We start from the raw sequence: 27360 nt of genomic DNA, 5'->3' as shown, positions 1-27360 counted from the left end.
TATATATATATATATATATATATATATATATATATATATATATATATATATATAAAGGGCATTTATTTTGCTGGTTTATAGGATCAGAATGTGCAGGCTGAAGAGCCAGAGGAACCAGCAAATACTCAGTCCAAGAAACTAGAAACTGGAGCTTTGGAGGAAGGACCAATGTTGCAGTCCCATTTCAGTACTGAAGGCCTGTAAACTCCCTGAAGAGTCACTGGTCAGAGTCCCCTTTAGAAGAGAGAAAGAACTGGAGTCTAATTTCCTCAGGCAATCACATCAGCGATCATAGCACAAGCTCAGGAAGAATTGAGCTTGCATCTGCACTGGCTTCCTCCTTCTTCTACTTTTTCATTCCTTTCAGCTCCAAACCTCTTGGACTCTGCTATCCACATTTAGGGTGCAGCTACTTCTAATTGCTGTCCCACTTGCCAATTATTCCTGGAAACACCCTCATTGACAGACAGAAATTTCTTAATCTTAGGCAACTTCTAATAAAATCAAGTTGACAATTCAGATTAACCATCACAGCCCAAAGTCCTACATGCTTTTGTGGTGTATTCATGACCAGAGACTGCTGTAGCTGATCAGAGGTGATATAAGCTGGAACACAATTCATCCTTATCAGGACTGTAGTTCTTCACCTGGTACTTGAGTAAATCCAGAGGCTCTGTCCATGGATATTGGCCTAGAACCAGGACTTATGGATTCTGCCAGGTGCGCAGTTTCATCATGACATGGCTAGTTCAACATTTTAAGAAAAAGTTCTGTGCTTACTTGCCTTTTCTAACACCTAAAAGTTGCAATGTTTTTCTGAGTTGTTCTGCCTAAGGTTGAGGTAGGGGTGATAGAAGTAGTTCCTTGGATGTGGTTAATATGGAACCAGAATATACACTCTCATGCATTGACCTGAGAGCAAGGGCTAGGGGATCTGCCCCTCCGTAAGTTTTCTGTGGCAGGTCTGGTAGACGTAGATCTGCACTTAATTCCCTAACCCTTCCCAAAGTAGGAAGCACTGCTTGGAGTTTGGGAAGGAGTGATAGAGGCAATCCTTTCCTTCCTGCCTCCTTCGATTCATTTATTGTTATTGTTGTTGTTATTATTATTATTATTATTGTTATTATACAATCTATTTATAATATCTCACCTGATTTTCTAAACTCTTGTGAAGATATTTTCATGTGTAAATTGTTGTTCAAGTTAATATTTCTCTGTGGAGATGATCACTGGATAGATAGTCCTACTCCACTGTATCTTGCTCTGCCCTCTATATTTCCACTTCTTAACAAAGCAAAATTGATTGGGTTGTCAATATTTCAATTTTAACAGTTCAAGTTCTCACAATAAACACTGCCTTTGTTAGAGAATCGAAGAAACTCAGATTTCCTTTAAAGCCAACAAAAAATTGTTGTGTTCTCACAATTTTTATAGTTTCCCTCTTATAATATTAATGATAATGTTTTTCAATCTTGAAGCAAAAAAACTTGTTACATGATTGCTTCAATTCTTGTGTAAAATATTTACTTCAGGGATATTTAAAAATATTACATTAATACTTCCTGCTTATTTAGCACAACAAACAATGAAATAAAAGACATCAAAATGGGACCATTGCTGTTTAGGAGTGCTTCATATCTTCGCAGTAATTCTATGCATGTGATCAGTCCAGTTAAACTCAAGATACATAACTCAAATATCAGTGATTACAAAGATATAGTGCTGGCTAGTTTAGTGAACAAAAGGGAGTAATGTCCTTGTCTTCAATAAGCATATATTCTAGCAGAAAAGTTTGATGTAAATCAGGCTTTTAATTCTGGTCAGTGTAGTGTGAAATGCTTAATTTGGAGTTAAGAATGCTATGTAGTTATAGGAAAATAAAATATTGATTATGACCAAGAGAAATTAAAGAAAATGTCTTTGAAAGTTCGGTATTTAAGATCAAACTTAAAAGGTGTGTATTTCATTGATTAATGATCTCTAGGTTATTGCAATGTCATCTCATCTCTTGGTGCACAAAGGCACAGAAAAAGGATTTCAATCTGTATATAGGCAATGGCGAGCTGTCTATTGCAATTTGAAAATGTATGATAAAAGTATACATAAAATCATGCCATGGAATTGAAAACATAGTTTAAAGTAGCTATATTATCCAAACAATGCTATGAATCAGTTAAACAGAGACCATTACCCCTAGTTTATCAATGAGGAAACACTTAAGAGTTTCAACATTACCTCTCTTGCAATACTTGATTAAGCCATCTATGGAAGTTTTTCTCCAGAACTGAAGGCAGCGATAATAATAGTCAGAAAGGGAAAATAAAACCAAGTGGAAATACTACAAGTCTAAAACCAGGACTGTATCTGTTTCTTTCCTCCCTTAATCTTGTTATACCCTTGTCCCAGGATTCAGAGAAACAAAGGAGGGCCCATCAACTGCCTTACTCTACCACATGAATCAGCAGTTCCATAAGAACTTGTGAACTGTAACTGTACCTATATACAGTGAACTTTGGTGCATGAAGCACATCTACTCTTTCAATTATCTCTTTTACATCCTGTGAAAATTGCTCTCGTATACAACCCTAACTTGAAACCACATAGGGAAGGGGCTTCTAGGAAAGTAATCTCAGTTTAACTTAGTTAACTTGTACAGTCATCATGATTGTAGAGACTCTGGATACTGTTATATTCCTCTGAAGAGTAATTTTTGTCTTAGTAGGAAATTAATATGGCAGAACTTCAGCTTTACATCCTATATCCTGTATATGGATTTTTACTAGAATCAACATTCCGTTTTGTTGTTGTTGTTGTTGTTGTTGTTTTTTTTTTTTTTGGTCACCTGATGTTCTGGGATCAGTAAGACACATGCTTTGCCTATAGACATATTTTATATGAATCCCTGTTTTACCTCCCTTTTTGCTGAATATCCCACAGTATCTTTAATTGTGCCATATCAACACTAAACATTGTCCCCTAACACTTGAGACCATTAAAGCTGTAGCTTTCTGTTACCCAGTACATAACTTTTGGAAATGTCTTTATTGATTTATTTATTTATTTATTTATTTTTTATTTTTTAATTTTTTATTGTTGGCTGTTCAAAACATTACATAGTTTTTTTTATTTTATTTTAAAAGCAGCTCTAAACAGTCACAATTTCTGTCTTTAAGGTTATGTTTATAAGGTTGAATATTTGTGTATCCTAAAAAGATATATTTTGAAGCTATGACCTCTAAAATATGATATTCAGAGGAGGGACCTTCATTAGGCAGTTAAGTTTAGATAGCATCATGGAGAGTTTTACCCCCATGATAGGATCTATGTCTTTACAAGAAAAAGTAAGACCAGAGCTAAATCTCTGCTCAAGAGTATACAAAAAGAGATATATGAACACCAAATGAGATGGCGGGCAGCTACTGGCAAAGAGAAGAGACTTCAGAGGAAAATCTGCCTTGCTTCTAAACTTCAAACTCTCCAAAATTATGAGAAATGAGTCTGTTGTTTGAGCCATTCCATCTTTGTTATCATTTGTTATCGATGCTTTGTTAAGGTAGTTCAAGTAGACTAGGACAAGTTGTCTCCACTCCAGTTTCTGTCTGCTTTGGTTATTGTCTAGTGCTTGCCAAATATCATACTGTGTTTTAATATTTTTTATGCTAAATATGTAATTTTTATCTCTGTTAGTATGATTGAGCTATTTCACTATTATCAAAAATAAGAGGTTGTTTTTCTAAATAAAAATGCATTATTCATTTAAAAAATCATGTTCACAAATATATGTGATACACAATGAATATTAAAATGTCTGAATAAGTCTATTTATATATGCATAGAAACAAATATCTGAAGGCTCTGGAGCAAAATATTTAAAGGTAGTACTACAGTGGTAAGCTTGTGAGTGGTTTTTTTTCTATTTGCTCTTCATATTTTATGTTTTCTTACACTGACTATGAAATATTGTGTAGTATTACAAAGAAATATAGGATAAACTGCAAAAAAGCAAGCATATTTAAGAAAAACACAATACTGACATGTCTGCTCTTATTTGCAATACCTTTACCTTGATTTAAGACTAGCCAAATCAATTTAAGAACTTTATCTTTGCTTTTAATTTATATCTCTTTAGAGACTTCATTCAGTACTAAAATCTAACAATTAGCTCTAAAGTCAGCAATTCTTTTGTAGTTACTGGATATTAGAATCAATCTAAATCTTTTATTTTGTAATAGTGAAAATATGTGTTTATATATTAAATAATCTTTCTCAAGTCAGTTTTGTGTAGCAGTGTATATTAACATTTTTATCTCCTTAATAAATAAAATGATCATTTTCAAGATAAATGACTCATTAATATTCTTTGTTTTCCTTTTTATTCCAATTTCCTTTTTCTACCTCCTTTTTATCTTTTTTCCAGCTTTCCCCCCCAATATTTTCTACCTTTATTTCAAGTACTCTGCTATACTCTGGAAACCCAGAGTTGAATTAACCCTGGCCTCTCCAGGGGTCAGACAAGTGTACAAGCCATTGCCTCATGGTGTGATGACCTCTGAGATGGGGGTATGCAGACGAGGCTGGAGAAAGGGGAGCAGAGGCACTGAGCACCTCTAGAAAATCAGGAATAAAGGCTTACTGTTTCCTCTGAGGCTTTATAAGAAAAGGTATGAAGAGCACATTCAGGTTGTCTATTCTCTTTCTCTCTTATACATTCATTATAACTTAGGAGTTATCATTGGAAGTCCTCTTTTAGAAGGTAGAGACAGAGAACTGTTTTATATGAAGTAACATCTTTTAGTACAGTCAAAATTTATGTTACAGAGTTTTTTCTGTTTACTTCTAAAAGTATTAAAAATACCTCTCTCTCTCTCTCTCCATATATATATATATATATATATATATATATATATATATATGAAAGCTTGATTCAGTCATAATTAAGAAAATAGTGCCAGAATCACTCTTAACTTACAGTCCACCTATGTGACAGCTGTAGGAAATGGGTGGCTTTTAGATGGTAAGATGCTGGTAAGTATCTAAGTGACTTCAGTATTAGCACTTGGATAAAGCCTCATTTAAAGAGACATAAAAATAAAAGTTTTGCACAGTAGTTTTAAGCCACTTTTGATGAAGCTGATTGATCTCCTACATTAAGCAGAGAAAACTCAAGTTCCCCAGGGAAACACATAACATGAATATAAAACTAGCAGATATTACTTACACCATGTCTATGGGTCCTGCATATTTTCTTTCTTTCACAGTTCATATGATGATCTTTGAAAACATAGCGCCTTCATGCTATTTTGAAATAAAACTCCTCTCTGAATTTGCAGGGTAAAGTGTACAAGATAACCAACACATTTAGCCTCTACATGAACCCAACTCATTAGATGTGATGGGTGCTCTAAAACCAGTGATGGAAAGACCTTGGGAATTTGGGAAGGTTGTACAAGTTTTCACACTTCATTTGTAGCTAATATAAAGTATTTGATTCAACACAATGGGGTTCAAAATCTCGTAGGAACAGGAAATTAGCACATGCAGCAACATCTCAATGTCATAGAAGTTAACAGTTGTTGGGTAGATAAATTTTTGTTGTTAAACATTAAAATAGTTTTTTTCTTCCATAACTCACTGTGGAGATCCAAGTGGAAACATAAATTTATAATATTGTGTATTTTGAAAAGAGAATGTCAAAGATTAATTACTTCTAAGAGAACAGCACAGAGATTTTTACATGATTCACACTGACAGGGAAGAGATTATGTTTTGTAATTTGAAAGGAGAATATATATATATATATATTTTTTTTTCTTTCCCTAAAATCATGAGGAAAAAAAAAACTTGAAAAATAGTTATCATCCTATTTGTTTTTTTTAAGAATATTTATTTAGAGATGGGAGTAAATGAAAATATGGGCATATATTTTATATCCACATGGATTCTTAAGTTAATATATGGAAAAAGTGGACTAATTCAGTTTTCACTACAGAAATGTGTAAATTCAGCAAATATTGGATTCTCTGTAGTGTGGCCTACCATGCTGCCAATATTTCCAAAGGTAAACCTGATAAAGTCTCACTGTGCCAAATTTCTGGACTAACAGAAAAAAGTTATGTTTATTTCAGAATCTTGGCACTCCTCGTGTCTTCAGGAACTATGAACTAGGTAAAATGTGGAAGGGATCAGATATGAAATAAGAATTTGTCCTCAATTCCAGACAAGGAAATTTATGCTCAAAGTAACTCCTTCTTTGACATCACTTGTTCTCCCAGCATGGGCACAAGTTTGCTGTGATGCACCAAGCTCCCCGTCCTGGTTTATACCCAAATATTTGTCTTGACATTGTGATCTGAACTTTCAGGGATTTCTGAGTGTTCTTGGGTCAAGTCCAGATCAGTGCATGAAGAAAATAGGTATTGCGTGAACTACTAGAGGAAGATAAGAGATCTCCACACCCCTCAGTGCAATGTTGGTGAAAGCACAGTTCATTCAGAGAATAACCTGAATTTTCGAATGTTTCTCAATACTCAATATAGGCTGGGAGCAAAGTGGGAGGCAGAGCCCAAATAGGAAAGGCTAATTAGTGATCATTTGGACACGGCTCAGTCATGAATTTGGGAGAATGTTTTGATGGGGGAACAAAACAAAATATAAAAAAGAAAAGAAAAAGAAAAATTAGAGCAGGTAGAGTGATTAAGAGGTCAGTGGGGCTGAAGCTCAACTGCCTGTCCCACCACTATACTCTTATGGCTTCAGGCAATTTCATAACGGGTCTAATTCCAGACTTTTATTCTCTATGTATATACTTGATACACTTATAGCCCCCATTTTATATGATTATTATAAAATTAAGAATGAAATAACAATGGTAATACTAAAACTGGACTACTATTTAATGAATATACACTTAACAAGGTTATCACAGTCTCTGGCAAATATTATTATCTTTAACATCATCGTTTTTATTAGGGTGCTTCTTTGATTTTCATAGCAGTTCTGCTTTTATCTTCGTAATACTGGTTAGATGAGTCTCCTTTATTCTTCAGACCTTGGTTTCTTCATCCAAAAAAATGTCAGGGATAGATCAAATACGTCCCAAGCCCCTGAATGTCCAACCTTCTGTAACTCTTCTGAGAGTAGCCATTTATTTATGCATATTCTCACAGAGCTCCAACCTGGAAGATATTATGCAGGGAATAGAATTGGAAAAATCCAGGAAAATAATTCAGAAAGAACATGATGATAGAAAGAGACCACAAAATCCCCACCTATTTTCAAAGTCACTTATGCATTCCCCATGAGACTGCCCAAAATACAATTTAGAGAGACACTGAATTGGATTCAGAAAGTTGAGTGTTTTATGAATTTTTGTCTCTAAGTGACATATGCCTTTCTGCAAAATCAGAAAATAGATTCGTTCAGTGCAGGGAGTGGAGTATTACTGATGTAATTGGGTAAGGCTGGCAAAATGTGTTCAGTTTTAGTTGATGACACTGAATAAATCTCTTGTCAGGAATAAATTGAGTATTCATGGAAACTTCAGTGTACCTATGAACACAGACCGGCAGAGAAATCTGAGAGCTTGATTATATTTTCTCATATGGATTCAAAAGCATTATGGAAATGGACTTAAATACAGAGGAAAATGCAACTGTGGCTCAGTTAAAGACAACAGCTTCCCTCTAAAGATGAAAAGGAATCCCACTGGAACCATCCATACGCCTGAGCTGTGTGCCATGATGTGACACGAAAGTTCACAGTAGACCTTGGATCTCACATTAATCCGACTTTAAGAAATTTGTAACCAGAGTAGAAGGTGCTGCCACATGGAATATGGGGGAGCTTTAAAATTTGTCAATCTGTTTAGGGGCAACTAATAACACTTACTAGCTAACTGCATTGAATGATTAACATTACATTTGAAACAATGACCACACTTTTCGGAATCCCACAATATGACCTAAATCTCAAAGATGAATAAATGTATATAGCAAAACATTACGAAAATTTATATTCTTTTTCTTGCTTAAAGTGCAGAAATCTCAATGCATTTGATTAAGTGTATCCTATAAATGAGGATATGGTGCTCAAAATTGTATGTTCACAGACTCCAAGCAAAGAGAACTGAGGATGAACTGTATTTTTTGACTAACCCGCAGTTGTCTACTCAGAAAACTAAATGTGCCTCTAAAATACTTGTATCAATCCCTAGTGTGCAGGGCAAGCATCATAATTGTGGTCAAGGTTTATGGATCCATAATTATTATTAAAAGAGAAGATTGGGATTCTAGCTATTTCAAAGAATACCAATTTATATTGTTCTCTTCATGGAGAACAATCTTTGGAGTTTATATCTGATTTCCTCAGGGCTGGACCATTGCCTCTATGGAACACATGCTGAATGATGCTTTGAAATCTGAATTCTTGAGCAACAACAGGCTTTTCTTTCTAATTTCCAGTGAGATGTGAAATGGGAAAACTAGGAGTTATGAAGTACAAATACTTCACATATTCAGGATTATCACTTACTAAGTTTGTGACTTTGGGCTAATCCATTTGTCTCATTTTGAGTTGGGTAAATTCAAACACACTAAGTAAAATTCAAACGCACTAAGCAATGCACATGAAAGTTTTTGTCAGGAATAAAGTATAAAGAAGAGCAAAGTGAGCTGTTCACTTGCATGTGACCTGATGGATTCAAATCTAAATTCCATTGCTTAAAAGCAGTAGTATTGAGGAATTTTCTCAGTTCTCAGGTTTATGAATAGAAGTAATAATATCCCATACTTCTGAGCATCATGAAGTTGATTCAGAGAAAACTCTAATTAAAATCATTAGAAATCATGTGGCAGAGGCTAAGTGCTAAATACATTTTAATTATTTTTATTTTGATATCAAAGATTAAAGAAATGTGATTTTTCTTCTTTTGTTCTTTCCCTTTTAGACTCCCAGTTTGCATTAATTTGCTCTTATTTAATTAAAAATATTACATTCCTGTTCTGCAATCCTTTTATACCAATCTGTGGAATAGGTATGTCCTGTGTGTTTCAAATTGTCTGTGACTAAAGCCTACTGTGGATACTTGGGGAGATTTACAGATGTCTGACTGCAGAATAACATGTTTAATGCCTTGAACTTTGTCTTAACTAAATAGACAAATTGATATATCAAGTGTTGTTAATATTTTAAGACAGACTTTCCATTTTTTTCCTATTCCAACAATATTCACTAAGCAGGCAATATGCTGGTCACAGTGTCTAAAGAGATGAACAAGACTGGTGCATTCCCTGCAATTACTGGGCTTGTATTTTGCTGTAAACCCCAGAACAGTAAATCCCAAACACACGCCCAGTTCAATGCAGGCCCATCTCTGAAGTGGATTGTTTCCACCTCTTCTATTCTGCTTCTTTCTCTCTTTTAACTGTTTTCCTTTAACATATTAAAACACTTACCATGGCAATTTGCACTGCAGGGTCTATTTCTGGAGAATTTAACCTAAGAAAATGTCCAAAAGGAAAACCTGAACAAATTTATGGATATAAAGTAACTGATTCCTGAGTCAAAGTGACAGCAGATTTCTCACCTTAATGATTTATGAAATTCCTTTGGTTCTGCATTACTAATCAAAGTAAAAGGTTGAGAGGTTAACATCAGATCTAGGACCAAAGTTACAAGTCTCAGAAATGAATAGGCTCCAGAAAAGTAGCACACTCATAGGGAAGGGGTGTTCTGATGTTGGCAGACTCCCATTTTCATACTCTTCAGTTAAGAGAAGACAATGATGTTACAATAATAATAGCAAAAAAAAAATGGTTAACATTATGGAACTTACAATGGCATTGATTTTTCATGGATACTTTTTAAGTCACTTTGGCCTCTTAAAGTCTTGTGACTCACCAGACTCATTTGATAAATGGAAAACCTGAGATATAAACATATAAAGTTGCATGGCTAGTAATTGGTGAAGAAGAGATTTGAGCACAAATAATCTGGCTCCAAAGAATCCACTCCTATTCCTACAAAGTACAGCCTTTCATGTACTGAGATATGGGGATGATAGCCAAGATGAGGGTGATCACTATTGAAACAGCAGCAGCAGTTCTATGTATATTGTGTCGAGAAGACTGGGCACTGTTCTATAGGCTTTGCAGGTATTATCATATCCAAACCCCATAAAGAATTAGATGACAGTATTATAGTCATTTGAAGAACATGAAATAGAGATAGTTTAAGTGAGTTACACAAAGTCACAGTTAGATAGAAGCAGTCAGGATGAAAGTAAAATATATGACATTCTCAACAGAGAGAGATGGGACATTTTAATTCTGAACTACTTACTTTACTCTTTGTTTTGTAGTGGTTAAATTATTTCAGAGTTAGGGAAATTTTTTACTGCTTTTATTAACTACAAAAGCAAAGAAAAATATTTTACATTAAAAAAATCACTTTATTTTTATTGTGAAGATTTCCCTTTATGCTCTCCCAGTTTATAGTTTTATTATTTATATTTAAGTTTATGATGTATTTAAAAATTTTCGTATGGTATGAGTTAGATGTGGAAGTTCATGTTTTTTTTTTTTTTTCTGGTGTGATTATTCAATAGTCCAGTACTTTTTGTTGAAATTTTATGTTTCCCCATTGAATTTCCTTGCCTGTGATATGTAGGTCTATTGCTATATCCCTTATTTCACTAGTACTCTATTTTTATTATTGTGGCTTTAGAGTGGGCCATGGAATCAATAGAATATCTACACCAAATTTGTTCTTAATTTTCAAATTTTTTTGTTACACTAAGTTCTTTACATTTTTATGTGCATTTTAGAAACAGCTTTTTCTTCTCTTTCCCTTTCACTCATTTATTTATTATTTTTAATTGGTGCTTTATAGATATACATAAAGTGGAATTCACTGTGGTATATTTATACATGCATGTAGCATAATTCCACATATCCTCCCTTATCCTAATCCTTCTCCTCCTCCTCCTTTTTTCTCTCCCTCCCTTTCTCTCTTCTTCTTCTACTCCACTGAGCTTCACTTTATTGAAATTATATATGACACCCCACTTCACTCTAGCTTCCACCTATGAAAGAAAACATTCAAACTTTGATTTTCTGTACCTCACTTATCTATTTTGCAAATTTCTTTAAAATGGTCCAATTCTGATGATGAGTGAGATCACATTGAAATTGTGAATCAATGTGGGAAGAATATAAATCATAATACTTTTGATTTTCTCTCTATACACTTGTATATCACTCCATTTATTTAAGTTTATTATAACTTTTATCAAAATTAGTATTTTGTAATTTGCACATCTCTTATTGACTTTATAACTAAGCAATTTATAATTTTTGATTCATCTGTTTTGTTAAAATTGGCCCATTTGGACCAGAACCCAGATCACTAGCAACTAAATGCATTTCTTTTTCTTTTTTTAGGTTATAAGAAGCTTAGTCTTCAAAATTCAATGCCGTATCTCAGCATTTCTTTAAGGAAAGGACAGTGGTTGTTGACGGAGAGAGGAGGGCACATCTATCCCTTCCCCACGCTTAGGATTATTATTTTTTTCAATTACTGATAATTGTGACATTAGAAACAAAAAGTAACTACCACAATATGGAATATAGTCTAAATATTCACATTTTCCTACAAAAAGCATTTACATTAAAAAATGTGACTTTCCCTAGATACAATTTAATAAGAAAAGTTTAAAGCATCCATTTTTGTGACTGTTCTATTCCACATTAGATTTAAGCCATCAAGAATGCTTTAAATATAGCCCACCAAGAATGAAGAAAATATATTTGGTGATTTTCAAGTAATAGAATCAAACTATTAAATTGTTTTGAAGATCATCCAATAGAAAGTAATTTTTGATGGCTCAGCCCTTGATGAGGACAACAATTTCCTCAAGAAATTGAAGTCTCCAATAACTCATCCTGGAGCCAAATCTAATTTCAATACAAGTGTACTCAGAACCTTATGGCAACCTGAATAAGGTCTGACTGTGCAGAAGAAAGGGCACAGTTGTCAGTGTTATCTCAGTGATGAGCACATCCTTTAATAAGTGCATCTCTATGAGAGCTTTGTGGAAAGGCTAAGATTTTTTACAATTGAAAGAAAGAAAACATCTCCTTGAATGTGTCCTTAAATTGAAGGACCTGACAAGATATAAAAACAAATAAAGGTAAAAGAAGTATTATACTATTTCTTTTATGAGAATTGTCCAGAGGCAAATATTTGCATGACATATTTCCCCCTTGGAGGAAAGAGAATTAATAACAGGGAACAGTAGCAAGGGAAAGAAATTAAAATGCTGAGTCTAAGCTCTTGGGCAGATGAAAAGCCAACTTAGTAATGTGTTTCTCAATTTGATCCCACAATGGGCAACTGTTGCTTGTGCTTATGAGACATTTGAACAGACTTAGAAAATACAACTTGGTATTGTCTACTCAGAAAGAGGGAAATATTTATTGGCTGGTTTCCATCCCCAATTGGTCAAGAATAGCTTCACAATTAACATTTTTTTTTCCCAGCAATTCTGGGTAACATATGTCTGAATACAAGGAGGGTTTCTAGAAGTACCTCGTGGCTCAGCATCAAAGAAACCACTGGTGGAAGCAAGAGCCACACAGAGTAGGTTTCTACTGAAACACTCCCAGTGGCACCTGCAGAAATCTGATCAAAACCAGCTTGAAACTGGTTGCAGAAAACGTGCCTGGAATTACAGGGTGTGTTACTCAGCTTTTCATCTTTGTGGCTAAATTATCTGACATACAATTGAAGGAGGAAAGGTTTATCTTGGCTCATGGTTTCAGATCATGGCTGACTAACTTCATTGCTTTGGGCCTGAAGTGACACAGCATATCATGGCAGAAGGGTGTGGCAGCTCATGGCGGCTGGAAAGCAAGGAGAGGAGAATGGACCAGGAAGGAGACACAGTCTCCAAAGGCACACCCTCAGGGACCATTCCTTCAAACAGGTCTTACTTCCTCCACCCTCCACCACCTCTTAGTAATCCATTCAGCTTATCAGTGGATTGGTTCTACTGATAAAATCAGAGCTCTCATGATCCAGTCCTTTTCCAAAAAATCCCACCTTTGAACATTGCTGCATTGGAGACCAAGCCTTCAGCACACCAGTATTTGGGGGACATTTCATAAAAAACTATAACATAGGGGACGATGAGTGGTGCACAGAAAGTGTTTAGTACATTATGATTTTGACCATTGCTAATGGTAGTCTTTCCAATTACTGCAAATGGGATTTGCCAATTATATGCCCTTTTTGAAATTGAATGTCAGCCTGATGGCAGACAATTTAAATCATCCTCTATTGCCAATCTCTTTGCTCTACTTGTATCAGGTGGATATTTTTTTTTTCTTACAATGTCTCAGAATACGTATCATCATGATCTGATGTAGGGCTGTCAGACTTCTTCATGTCTTCCTTATTCTTCTATTTTAAAATTATTGCTTCTCAAGGGATGTAACATGAAAAATGTTTGCTAAGTAGAGTAGCAGACTAGAGAAAAGTCCTCTGGTAATATGAAGAATTTAGAAGTCTACCAATAAGTTATGTTGAATACATTTCTTATTTGTCTATCCATCCATACAAATGCTGAATAGTTACCTGAGTATAAACCGGAGGATATCTATATATAGAATAGTGCCTTGAAATGGTACTTTGATGTACAAACAAGCTGTAGGTCAACAGTATTGAGACTAAGCTCCTGATTTTCTGTTGCCTTCTTTTGGTGTATGAAGAATTCAAAAATTACCAGACAATGTGAAAATACCTAAAGTACATCTGCACCCACAGAGAACTTAAATCTCCCAATGAGAGTTAACAAAGAAAATGGACTTTACTAATGGGGACCAATTCAAATGCACCAAAGAGATAAATGGGACCAACTGTCCCTCAGCAAACCTAGGTCTAGGGATCAAGATAGACAAACAGCACCCAGATAGACAAACATAAACCAGAAAGAACTGTGGGAACCCAGCCTCTTGCCCTTTCTGCCTTTGCTTCCTGGCATTAAATGAGTAATTTGTTGCCCCACATACTCCCTGTCTGCCATCTGGCACATCCATTGGAAGTTCAATGAGTCTGTCCTATCTTCAACTGGAATCCCCTCCCCAGTCTAGTAGCTAAATAAAACTTTTCTTTTTATAAGTTAATATCTCAGGTATTTCATTACAGTGACATGAGGATGACTAACACTGCCTTTGAGGGGAAAAAATCATTTGCTAAATTTTGTCCTCCGAGAAATATGGAAATTCTGATATTTTGAGTATGCCATTGGGGAGTTTTACTTTTATATCCTTGGTGTATAGCACAATTGTTGTTCTCTGTTCAGCCTAAATTGAAACACATTATTTCTTTCCTAAAAGTTTGGGCAAACCAAAATGTATATATATGTTAGTTTAGAATTTCTCAACCAACAAGAGATATCCAGTATCATTACTTGCCTTAAAAATATTTCATTGTAAGCATCCTTCATATTAGCCTATTTGGTGCTCTGTGAATGTATTTTTTTGTTGTCAGGAATTTGGGCTTTCATTTTTTTTTATGAAATACAATAAATTATACATAAAACATATTTCATATCCTTATAGCCAGAAAGTAAACCTGTCACCATGCAATTGAAAATAGGTCCCTGATTGATAGAGTACTTTGCCGAGTAGCCTCTGCGAATTGACTGACCCTCTTGTGATTTAAAAATCCGTGCATCTCAGCAGTGATTATTCATCTGTCTATGCAACCTTTTTATATGACATTATTGTTTTTGTGTTTGATTTAATTCAGCATACCCATATTGAATATAATCTGTGCTTCAGGAACTGTGCTTTACTCTAGGGATTAGAGACATTGTTCCTGTCTTTGCAGAGCCCACAGCCTAATGAAAAAAAGCAGAGGATACAAATTCCTGTATTATAATCACAGTAACAACAAAAATAAGTAATAAATCCCAGGAAAGTCCATTCCTGCATAAATCAGTTTTACCTAGAGATAAGGGAGAATGGGATGTATTGCAGAAGGAAAACAGGAGATAACACTGATGTGGGTATTAAGGATTGTGTAGGAGCTTGCCATGTGGACTTGAGACAGGTAAAGCTAATAGGATTCAGATTTTTCTGAGTTAGAATGGTACAGGCATAAATATGTTAGAAACGAAACAACCTGCTATGTTGGGGAAATGGCAAATACATTCCGAAATGAATGAAGAAAAAAAACTGAATTAGTATGAAAAAGAAGGAAGAAAACCTAGTTATGAAGGTTACTGCCAAGGAATTTGGAATGTTTTTTCATGAGATGCCAGAAGATGTTACAAGTTGCACTTTGCCAGCCAAGCTTGCCAAACATAAGGCTAAAATTAGATGATTTTCTCCTACAGCCTTCAAAGTCACTTAATAAGCTCCCAGTCTTCCTAAAATTCAGGAACAAATCACAAATTATGTAGATTTTCCTCTTGGGAAGAAGATAGAAATTTTACTGAGGTTAGAGTAAACTTCTGATATCACATTTCTCTGTTAACCTATACCATCTCTGGAATTGGAGATGAAAGTAACTGATTGGCCCTATATAGTTGCATCAGAGCTGCAAACTTCACCATTACTCATTTTATATACTTATGTAAACAAAAGTAAATGAAAACAGAAAGATTGCAGTACTTGCAGATTTGCATGTTTGCATACTGGACCTAACTGTAGTACTTAGAAAAAGAAAGCTCATAAACAGATTTCCCCAGAAGCAGTAGGAGAGAAAAAAAAATGAAGACACAAAAACAGTGTGTCTGTTTAGCAAATACAAGAGGTTTGCCAAGTGATTCTGTTCCCCTTGAATAGTATATCTGCATTAAACACACATTGATGACAAATGGGATGTCTTCATTTATTGGCAGGTCAATCCAGAGAACCCACAATTTCTGATGTATAGCTCCAATTCCCATACTCTGCCTCTCCTTACAAAGCTCTTTTAGAATTCTCCCTTGGGGTTTTGTTGCCTACAATGATCAAAAGACAGGCAAAAAAGGAAGCATCAAATGGAACCAAAATGATGAGAATAAATATAAAGGGAGTTTCCAAGGGCTATTTGATGCTGAATGAGTGCAGTTGTATGCTATTGTACGTATGCCTTTCAATGCATGTTCAGCCTAGACACAGAGAGCAATATGCATCACTAATCAGAATGCATAAGAATCATAGTGCTACATTCACCTAAGTGATACCAAGTGACTTTTATTGTACTTGCAACACCCACAGGCTGATGTGCTATTTTGAAAGGCTTCAAATATGGAAATAGGTTGAAGAGAATAATTATGTATAAGTGTTGGGAAGATCTTCATATCCTCCAAACTGTTTCTATGTGTAGGATCCTCCCAAAAGTGTCAAGCATGGCTTAGCACTCCACTGTCACTCACTTCCTCCCATGTAACTATCCATTGTGGTTGGTAAAGTTTTCTCAGCTAGGAATAGCTTGGGTCTCATAAAGCAGTGCATACTTCAATCCCTTTTCTCCACTCACTTTATCTTGACCACCACAGGATACTGATTCTGAATCTTCACTGAAAAACTCACACTTTTTTTTTTTTAAATAGGTGAACAGGTAAGGAAAATGAACAAAATAAGAAGAGGAAGAAGCTTTCAGGAATTTATTTGTCCCTCAGACCTAAGTCACACTTCCCAACCAGCATCACCATTTAGGGTAAACAGATGCAGAATACAGGAATCACAGAAGATAAAAGATCCTGGGGAGGAAGTCACCAAAATGGCAGAGTAGGATAAACCAGCCTTCACCAATCCCCCACATACACAAAAAAACCCTAAAATACAGACAGCTATTCACAAACCAGATTATCCAAGAGAGAGCTCAAGGGCCCATTAATGAAACTGAAACAACACAATAGAACAAAAAATAAATAAGTAAATAAATAGACAGTGTCCAGGAGTGGTGGTACATGCCTGTAATCCCAGCAGCTGGGGAGGCTGAGATAGGAGGATCATGAGTTCAAAGTCAGCCTCAGCAAAAGCGAGGTGCTAAGCAACTCAGTGAGAGCCTGTTTCTAAATAAAATCCAAAATAGGGCTGGGGATGTGGCTCAGAGGTTGAGTCAGCCCCTGAGTTCAATTTCTGGTAAAATCAATCAATCAATCAATCAATCAGATGGTTCATATTAGCAACAAGATCTCTGATGACATCAGCATAGCTGAGGTGCCAAAGAAGAGGTAATAGAAAGAGAAAAATGGACTACCGCCAGGGTTCCCAGCACCCTGCTCTGCAAAGTACACTTGCATCTCTTGCCACTGAGGTATGCAGCAACCATACGCCCACTATGGAACCCCAAAGAGGGAAAATCAGCTTTACATTCCCTCTTTCAGAAGAAGTGGCCTCTTTGGAGTCTCTTTGGAAAAGGAGCTTCCACCTTTCCCAACCCCTTATATGCCCTGATCCTGAAGCTGAAGCACTAACCAGAGTATGCAAACTGGGCCCAGGCACTGTGGCTGCACTAGGCATGCCTAAGGCTCAGTCACTGAAAGCAGCACCCTATCAAGTTAGTGTGTACTCTGGCTGGAAGCTAAGCTCTCCTTGAGAATGCCCATGCTTCAAGTACCAGCTCAGTCAAGACTTAGAAAACTAATGTGTCCCCCTGCATTCTGAAGCCACTGAAGATCTGCTTGGTGAGATACAGATCTCCGCTCCAAGGCTGCACTGTGCCTTCCCACATCTCAGACACTGGAGCCATTTCCACAGTGAGCTCATCCATAAGCTGTCATAGGGAGCTTGGCACTGCACTGCCCCATGAGCTATTCTGACTCTGCACATGTCTGTCTTAAAATCTTGGATCCAGATTGCTTTACAAGCCAAGTATATGTGCCTCATAGACCTCTACCAATTCAATAGCAGGAGTGTCTGTGCCCCAGGCACTAGATCCCTTGCTTCCTCAGACTCAGAGTATAGTACATTCACTCCTGCCTTAGCTCTGTGGCTTCTCTGTGGGGGCAGGAAATTACAAGCCAAATAATGCTGATAACCATTAATGCAAAATTCTTCAACAAAACACTAATAAAACAAATTAAGTAGCATAATAAGAGAATTCTCCTTCATTGATCAAGTGAGATACATGTCTGGGATGCAAGGATGGCTCAATGTTGATAGACTGAAAAAACTATATTTCAAATTTCAAAAGGAATCTGACAAAATTCAACTTCCATTCATGATAAAAATTTTGAACATATGTTGTATACAAAGAGTGTATTTCCAAACAATAAAAACCACATAGGACAAATCCACTAATATCATACTAAGTGGGAAAAAAATTGAAAGCATTTCCTTTAAAGTCAATAAGAAAGACAAAGCTACCCATTTTCAGCATGTCTACTCAATATAGTAATGGGAATTTACCTAGAGCAAATATGTGAGATAATGAAATAAAAGAAGTAACACTGAAAAGGAATTTAGTAAGTTATCTTTGTGCATTTATATACAAATATATATATATTCTTTTTTATTTATTTAAGAAGATTCTAAAAACTACAAAAAAAAACTAAGAAAAAATTCTATAAAGGTGAAGGATACAAAATCATCATACAAAAATCAATACTAAAAAATGAATAAAAAATAGTTTACAATAGCTAACAATAAATAACAACACCAACAAAAAACCTTTGTAATAAATTTATTTATGGAGCTGAAAGATTTGTACACATAAAAGTATAAAACATTGGTGAAAGAAATTGAAGAAGACACAAATAAGTGGAAAACATCCCCTTTCCAGTGGCTGAAAGGAATAGTATTGTTGAAATGTCTGTACTATTCAAAGTAATCTACAGATTCAATGCAATTTCTATGAAGATTCCAATTGACATTTTTTTCACATAGAAAAAAATCTTAAAACTTTTATGGAACCCCAAAGATTCCCAATAGCCAAAAAAAATTGAGTAAAAATAATAAATCTGGAGGCATTCCACTATGTGATTTCAAAATCTATTACAAAAGTATAGTAATCCAAACAGCATAATATTGGTATAAATAGACACTCTGTTAGAATAGAATTGAAGGTCTGGAAATGAATTCACACATTTATGTTGAATTGATTTTCAGTGAAGATGACAAGAACACTTCATGATGACAAGATAATCTTTTCAATAAATGGTGATGAGAAAACTGGATATCCATATGCAGAATGAAGTCCTTCCCTATTTCACATCACACACAAAAGTCAACTCAGAATGGATGAAAGACTTAAGTACAAGGCTTGAAGCTATAAACCTACCAGCAGAGTACATAGAGGAAAAGACTCAATACATTGGTCTGAGCAAATAATTTTTGGATAAGATCCCAAAAGCACAGGCAACAAAGAAAACAATAGGCTAACGTGATTGAATCCAAGTTTTCTGCAAAGGAAGACTTTGAAGGAAAACAAAATGATCAACAGAGTAAAAAAAAAAAAAAAACAGAATGGGAGAACACATTTGCCAATCATACTTAGGACAGGAATTAAGATACAAAATATAGAAGAAACCCAAACAAATTAGTAGAAAGAAAATACATCAACCAATTTTAAAAATAGACTAAAGACCTGAATTGACTTTCCCCCCAAAAGAGACATACAAATGACCATTAAGAATATAAAAATAAAAGTAAATGTCAGTAATTATAAGGGTTATGTAAATTAAAGCCAGAATGAGTTATAACCTTACAACTGTGGGAATAGCTATGATGAGAAAGACAAAAGTAACAAGTGTTGGTGCGGATATGGAGAAAAGGAAACTCTTGTACATTGTGGTAATGAACCTTAGTTCAATAAGTATGGAAAGTAATGTAGGGTTTCCTCAGAAGTTGTTAATAGATCGTGATACAGCAGTCTCATAGTAATGAGACTATGGGTATATATACAATGTATGTGTAATAAGTGTGGAAGAGATATTTGCATCCCTTTGTTTATTGCAACATTGTAAACAATAGTGAATATATTAAGTAAACCTATGTCCATTAACAGAAAAAGTATATAAACATGTAGCATATATTCATAATGAAGTACGATTCAGCCTTAAAAAAGAAAAATATCCTGTCATTTGCACCAACATGGATGAACCTGGAGGATATTATTATACTAAATAAAATATCCAGGCACAGAAAGACAAATACCACATGATTTCATTTATATGTGGAGGATAAAATTTGAACCCATACAAATAGAGAGTGAAAAGTATGGAAGGATCATTGAGTTGTCCGTCAAGACATACATTTTCAGTTTTATATGAAGCAAATGTTCAAGATGTGCTATTTATCCTGTGATAGCCATTAACAATATATTTTATATATAGATATTGATAAAGAGAAAAAATTCAGTGTTCTTGCCACAAAATAGTGAAAAGTGTATGAGGTAAAGCAAATGTTGAATAGCTTAATTTGGTCATTCCAAAGTATGTGTGTGTGTATGTGTATCTAATGTCATGCTAACATAAATACATATTCTAGACTAAGAACAAACACAATTCACAGTCTGTACTCATCTAATGTGGCTGTTTTCCATAAAGAACTAAAAAGCTAGCTTATGCCAAAACTCTACAAGTTTAACTAAATACTCCATTTTTTAAATAAAATCTTTCCACAGTACCATCAGTGGATGCATTTAATATGTTTATGTGTCTTCAGGTAATTATGCCCATTATATTAAAAACCACCTGACTCCAGAGAGGGCCCCTTGCATGACACTAATTTGGATAGAACTGCAGACTTAGCCTCAGTCATTTTTACATCCAGTAACCAAGATGAGACTCCACATTTGGAGAAATTTCAACTGCTCCTCCTAGACTCTTTAAAGAGCTGATGCTAAGGTACATTGGAGATGTTTGACTTAGCTGCCTATAACCTTCTTTGCTTCTTCATGACATGGTGAGTCTTTCTGAGACCTTAAACATTCCAGAAAATTTTACCAAAATACCCAGGAGTTAACTTTCAAAAAGTGGCTGGAGAGTATTCATATATTTTAAACCTATTAAGTTTCTGCTGCAGTTGGCAGCCATTTAGAGATCTAGGGTACTTTTACCAAGCAAGATTCAGGAATTTTTCCATTGTAAGCATTAAAACACAGCACAACAATTCTTTTACAGATTGGAACTACAAATTTCTACTTGGATCCTATTTCCAGAGTCCACAGATCATAGGACCATACAAATGAGCATTGTGCTGAATTATTTTTTTTTCAGAAAAGTTCCAGCTGGTGAAAACGATTGTGCAATACAGGTTCTAGGAACAGGTATGTTATCTCAATACTGGAAGCCAAATTAAAGACAATTATATATTTATATGCTTTGTTTCTTTTGGTAAAGTGAATATGAGAGCATGTTTCAAAGTATTATACAAGCCAGGAAGCTTCCTCTAGCATTGAAAACAGTTCAAAGTTTACCAGCTTCAAAGTTTACCAGCTACATGTTTGGACCAGTCGTTTTATTTTTCTTTCTTCAGTTTCCCCATCCATGAATTGGCCATCCCTCATCAACATGTCATCAGGATGAATTAATAGAGGAGAGGCTGTGAGCACACAATTACGCCTTGAAAAATGCATGCTAGAATAAGTGTTCTTATTTTCAAACTGAAAAGCTGTGCCCTTAGTAGAACCGTTTTCAATGTTGGCTGACAATTTTGAAGGACACAATTTCCTCCATTACTAGAAATCAGACTAAATGAAGTGTAACCTTATGAACTTATGTGTAATGCATTATGTGATAATTTCATTCTCTACAGTTCTGCCACAAAACTACCCACTTAGGAAGAGAGGGCTGCCATGTGTAGAGATTCTGCAGTGTCAAGCCAGTGTCAGGTATGTAGACACAATGACTCATTAACTCTCACAGCAAATTTCAGACCTAACAAATGACAGGACTGGGATTCGATCAAAGCTCTGCTTTTAAAGCATCTGCTATTCTAAAATATTACATTTCCACAAAGTGTTCATTGACTTCTTCATCTTTCTATGCCTTCCTCTCTATTCTTTTCATGTTAACTCTAAATTTAACTTTTGTCTATTCCCAATACCACCTTTATAGCATTGCTTATTTTCCCCTTTTTTGGGGGGAATAGTAATTGAGTCTTATAAATTTTGGCATAAGAATTAACATAAATTTATAATGGAGTAGTAGACAGTAAATTGTTTAAAAACCTGATTGAAAGAAATGGAAGATGTTAGCTTTGCAAGGCCTTTACTCTTCCCTACCCAATTCAGGGTAAGATATTAGGATTGCCTCAATCTAGAACAAGTAGGTTTTTCTGATAATCTGTTAAGTTCTATCTAGAAACTTAACTCCTTGCATCTTATGTCTAGTCCTCAGCAGTTGTTAGTGTGTTTACAAGATATTCAAGGTCCAAAGATCAGCAGTCTTGCAGTCAGTTTTGTTGTGTTTAACTTCATGGCTCCTGTTGGATCCATGATAATTGTATTAAGAATCACACATATTCTGGAACCTTATCCTATATCAGCTGATGTGTAAGATTCTTTCTTTTCCCTAGAACAGTTTGGAGTTTTCCCAGTGACAAAGGCATATGATGAAGCCTGTCTCACTACTGCCCAGGGTTTGATGAGATTTTCCTGTAATAGATCATATCAAAGTGCAGTGAAGAGATATTCTTATTGATTATGATGGTCAGAATTGCAGCATGAAACTAATTACAATTTCAAATGGGGTAATTTGAGAAGAGTTTAATAAAATGACAATTTATAAAGGCATGAACAGAATTTAAGGAAGCTGACAATCCCAACCTGAGCCCATACTGCTGAGCTTTAAGTAGAGGATTTCTTGACAACGTGGCAGAGAAGCAAAACAGCTGGGTTCAGATACCAAGATCCCAATCTCCTCCATTCCGACCTCTTGATTTTCCACTTTTTATTTGTGTCTTGTTTGAAGTCTGAGAGTTGGGGACCATGTTGATGCAATGTATATGGGCAAACTCCTAGGCATAGAAAACGCTGAAAATGATGGAAAAATGGTTTTGGAGGGACAAATGCAAGATATCCTATACAATAATTGGTAAAATTAAGATACAGGAAAAATCATTTTAGTACTTATTTTTGTGGGATTTATTGGATAATAAATCTTTTATATTGAAAAAGGTAATGCTGTTAAAAAAATAGAGTATTTCCAGTCACTGATTTTACGGTAGATAAATAGAACAATGGACCAGAGGGAGAAGTGGAATGTAAAATGTTCACACTTTCATGGCCACAGAAGCAACGTGAGACAAGGGCATATGTGAGATCAAGAGACATAGAAGATGCAACTGAGACTCAGCTACTATTTCCAAAAGCCTTGGTTATGGGATTTCCTCTCCATGTTAATGAAATTACAGTGGGATCTGAAGAAAATAAAAGAGGAAATACACTGAAATTAGGGAGAGACATCTATGTTTTAGAACTTGCTACACAGAAAGTCTGCAAACCAGCAGCCTTGGCATCTCCTTGGAGTTCAAAACCCAGAACCCTGGGTGGAAAATAAGAATTAATGAATCTAAGTCTGTATTTTAACATATCTAAAAGAAGATTCATTTGCATTAATGTTGGAGAAGCATTTATCTAGTTATTTTTTCTTTGGTATGCCAGGGGAGGTCTTTCTAAAATGAATAAATGATGGGATGAAATTGTAGATTTGTACACCTGACATAAGTTGAAATGATTTTATTGAATCTGTGAGCTCAAATTTGAGGCACTAATGACTTCTAATATCACCCCCTGACTAGATGAAGTCAATGTAATTACATCAGGAATGTGTGAATAAATTTTACCTCACTTCTTCCAATTGATTGCTATTGAATCAAAGGAGGAGAGTCCAGGACAAAGAGGTGGTTGTGATCATCTCCTTACTGCCTTGACAAAATATCCTCCATCTTGTCTCCATTTAGGAGTAATGAGACCTCTCTGAAGAAATTAAGGTAGAGTGAAAGATAGCAATATAAACCTACCAACTATGCTAAATTATTCTTGGTTTCAGAGTCTACTTGCAGAAATTAGGATCACTCAGAGGGGCCATGGAAGATATATAGAGACTGAGTCACAGAAATTTTAGTTTTTATGGATATTATGATATCTGAAAAAACCATAAAAATCCAGGCTGAGAAGAGTTTCAATTTAGTTACAAAGATATGTTTTGACCAAAGCTTATAATATATAACTACCATGACATTAGAGAATTTTTTATTTCTCTTTACTGCTGTATCCCCAGAAATTTGAACAAAGCCTGGCACAGTCTTTGTTGAATTAGGTGGGTGATTTGTGATATTCCCCCAAATTCAGTATCAGACTGAATAATCTTACATTCACTATCAATAGCTTTTATCAAGTTAATAGGAATCAGCTTCTGATACTTCATAACAATATTCAGATCTCCCTTGATTTTCTTGGAAATTTTTGAAATGTTGTGACAGCCAACACTTGCCTATCAAAACTCAACTATTCAAGCTTCATTCATTATGTTGGCCACAAGAGTATGATTAGTGTTTCCCCACCCCAAGAAAAGAATCAACACATTTTTGGGAAGTCATACAAGAAACTTGAACATATCTTAAATACTGTGAATGTTGTCATTATTCCAAAAAGAATCACTTGTGCAATCCTGACAAATAAATAAAGCATGGTAGTATGAAGTGAGGGTTCTCATGCACACTGTGTTCCTAAATTTTACAGAAGACAGTGCCAGAATCACAAATCTGTGCAAGAATATCTATGCAGCAACTGTCTGTTCAATCTCAGGTAGACACAAATTTTGTGATTCATACACATGGCCAAATATTATTTTATTAAATTTTCTTGTGTAATCCTCCTCATTTTTGCCTTCAGAAGCATTCCCATGTCTGTCTCTCTTTGCATGTGTTCATAGTTTTTTCTGGCATGTGTATTCCCATTGCAATGCTCCCCTATTCTCAAATAAAATCATGATTTTTTGTAGTCTCTCTCTCATTGTTATTTAGTTTGACAAGATCAACTAAAAGAAAGACAAAATATCAAATTGAAAGGGTCTTCAGATTATTACATTGATCCGGCAAAGAAAAATTGCTGATTCTGTTCTGAAACATTTTAATCCTTGTGTGGGTATGTTGAGAATATGCTTCCTATTGGAGCTGAAGCTACTTTGGACAGAGAAGCACTGCAACTTGCATATAGTGAGGCCTTAGTAATATCTGTTGAAGAATCCCACAGAGTAAAAAGAAAGTTGGGTTTGAAGTAAGCTGTACATTTTCTCTAGGAGGAATATAAAGGATAATACTGAGATGGAGAAAGGAGCTACAGGAAGTGCAAAAACCATACTTGGTGATTGGTAGAGGTATACTGTGACCTTTGATAGCAGTAGACATTGAAGTGGGGTCTCAAACCAGTGACACCAGGATTGCTTCTGAGCTTGTGTAAGAATGCACATTGTTATGTCCTCTATCAAAAACTAACTGAATTGCAATTCTGCAGGTTAGCCTCAGAAATCCATTTTAACATGGCCTCGAGGTGATTACAATGCATTCCTGTTATAGTTTCAATATGAGGTGTCCCCCAAAAGCTCATGTGTAAAACAAGAACATTCAAAGATTTATGAACTATAATCTAATTAGTGAATTAATGCCTTTGTGTGAATTAACTAGGTGGTAACTGTAGGCAGGTATGGTGATAGGTCATTGGGGGCATGCCTTTGGGGTTTATATTTTGTTCCAGTGAGCACCTCTTGCTCTTGTTCTCGCTGCTCACCATGTCCTGAACTGCCGATTTCCTCTGCCACGTCTTTCTGCCATGGTCTTTTGCATCACCTTGGGTCCAGAGCTATGGAGTTGGCCATCTATAGACTGAGAGCTTTGAAACTGTGGGTCCCAAATCAACATTCTCTCCTCCATCTTGTTCTTGTTAGTTCTCTGGTCACAGCAACAAAAATGTTGACTAAAACAATTCCAAAATTTGAAGACCTCTGCTGTTGAATAAATAAATAAATTTGGAAGATAAGAATGAATAGAAAGAGAAGGCTAGGTTGTAGAGGGACTTACGGAGGCCCAAGAAGCTTGATCAGAATATATTTATCTGACATTGGGCAGTTCATTGCTGTACATGAATATAGTCTTAAGTGAGTCTCCTCATTCATCTATTTATATTTGAAATATTTCTGATAGTTTGATATTACTTCTTTAATAAAATATTCATATGTGAGTTAATTTCATTATATTCTGAAAAATTGCATCTTTGATATAGATCTTTGCATATTTACTTTTGGAGTTGGAAAAATTCAAGATATTATGATAATATTCACCCTAATTTTTAAGAGAAATAATCCTTGAGAAATAATCCTTGAGAGAAAAATTCAGAGAGTTTTCATTGAGTTATTTTATTTGCTGGAATTTTTTCATGAGCTTCATTCTTTTGCAGTTTGGATTGATTCATCATGTTTGTTTATTTTTTCTTCAGAAACAGACTCCTTCTAGGCTGTTTTTAAGAGTATATTGTCTTGAAAATGTCCACATGAAATTGATTAGATTCTTATTGGAATTCTCACATACAGAAATATTGAATCCACATTTCAATATCAGTAGCCAAAGTCCATACTTCCCATTGATAAAATTCACTAATGAGATACTCTTGAGAGTTTTTGAGGTTGACCAATGAAGAAAAAATACAAATAACTCTTAAGAATACTTTTTTTAAAAAAGGAGAAAAACTGGTCTTTGAGACCAGTGAGTATTTATTTCATAGTATACAGCATCTTGAGTTCTATCTTAGGAAGAATGAGGTGAATTTCCAAAACTCATCATCTCCTTACCACAACCACCTGCCCTGTAGAGAATTAAAAGTAAGAATATTTCTAGGAAAGCACATTTACTTCAAAGACACCTATTCTCTTGGGTGAATGATCTTCATGAATGCTACTTTTCCTTTGTCTATATTGGTTTTCATGTGTATATACAGTTTTATATATTTATTTTTGTGTTTGTTCATTTATTGCATGTGAATTAATACGCTTACTTATTTAGTGCAAGTAACTTGGGTTCATTTTTCCATTTTTCTGATATCTCTCTTTTCCTCTCTTCTTTAGCAACTTATATCTTCAAGGAAGTTATTCATAACTAGGGTTACTAGTTAGCACTTCAATACCTCATTGACAAACTAGATAAATGTAGTCAGTGTTGGAATAATATAATTGTAAGCAAAACCTTCTCCTAACTTAGAAAACTCTCTCCGCAAACAAGTTTCCTTCTCCTGAAAGAAAACAATTTTATTTTTGAGTAAACAATAAAATAAGATATAGCGCATATCACAGTAAATCCACTACAAAAATTGAGAACACAAAAATAAATCTAGCCCTTTTAAATTGTCAGGTGAATTCAACTTATTACA

This window comes from Marmota marmota, unplaced genomic scaffold (genome assembly GCF_001458135.2).
Source record: "Marmota marmota marmota unplaced genomic scaffold, marMar, whole genome shotgun sequence".
NCBI classification, from domain to species: domain Eukaryota; kingdom Metazoa; phylum Chordata; class Mammalia; order Rodentia; family Sciuridae; genus Marmota; species Marmota marmota.
Note: the sequence above shows the minus strand (reverse complement) of the source record.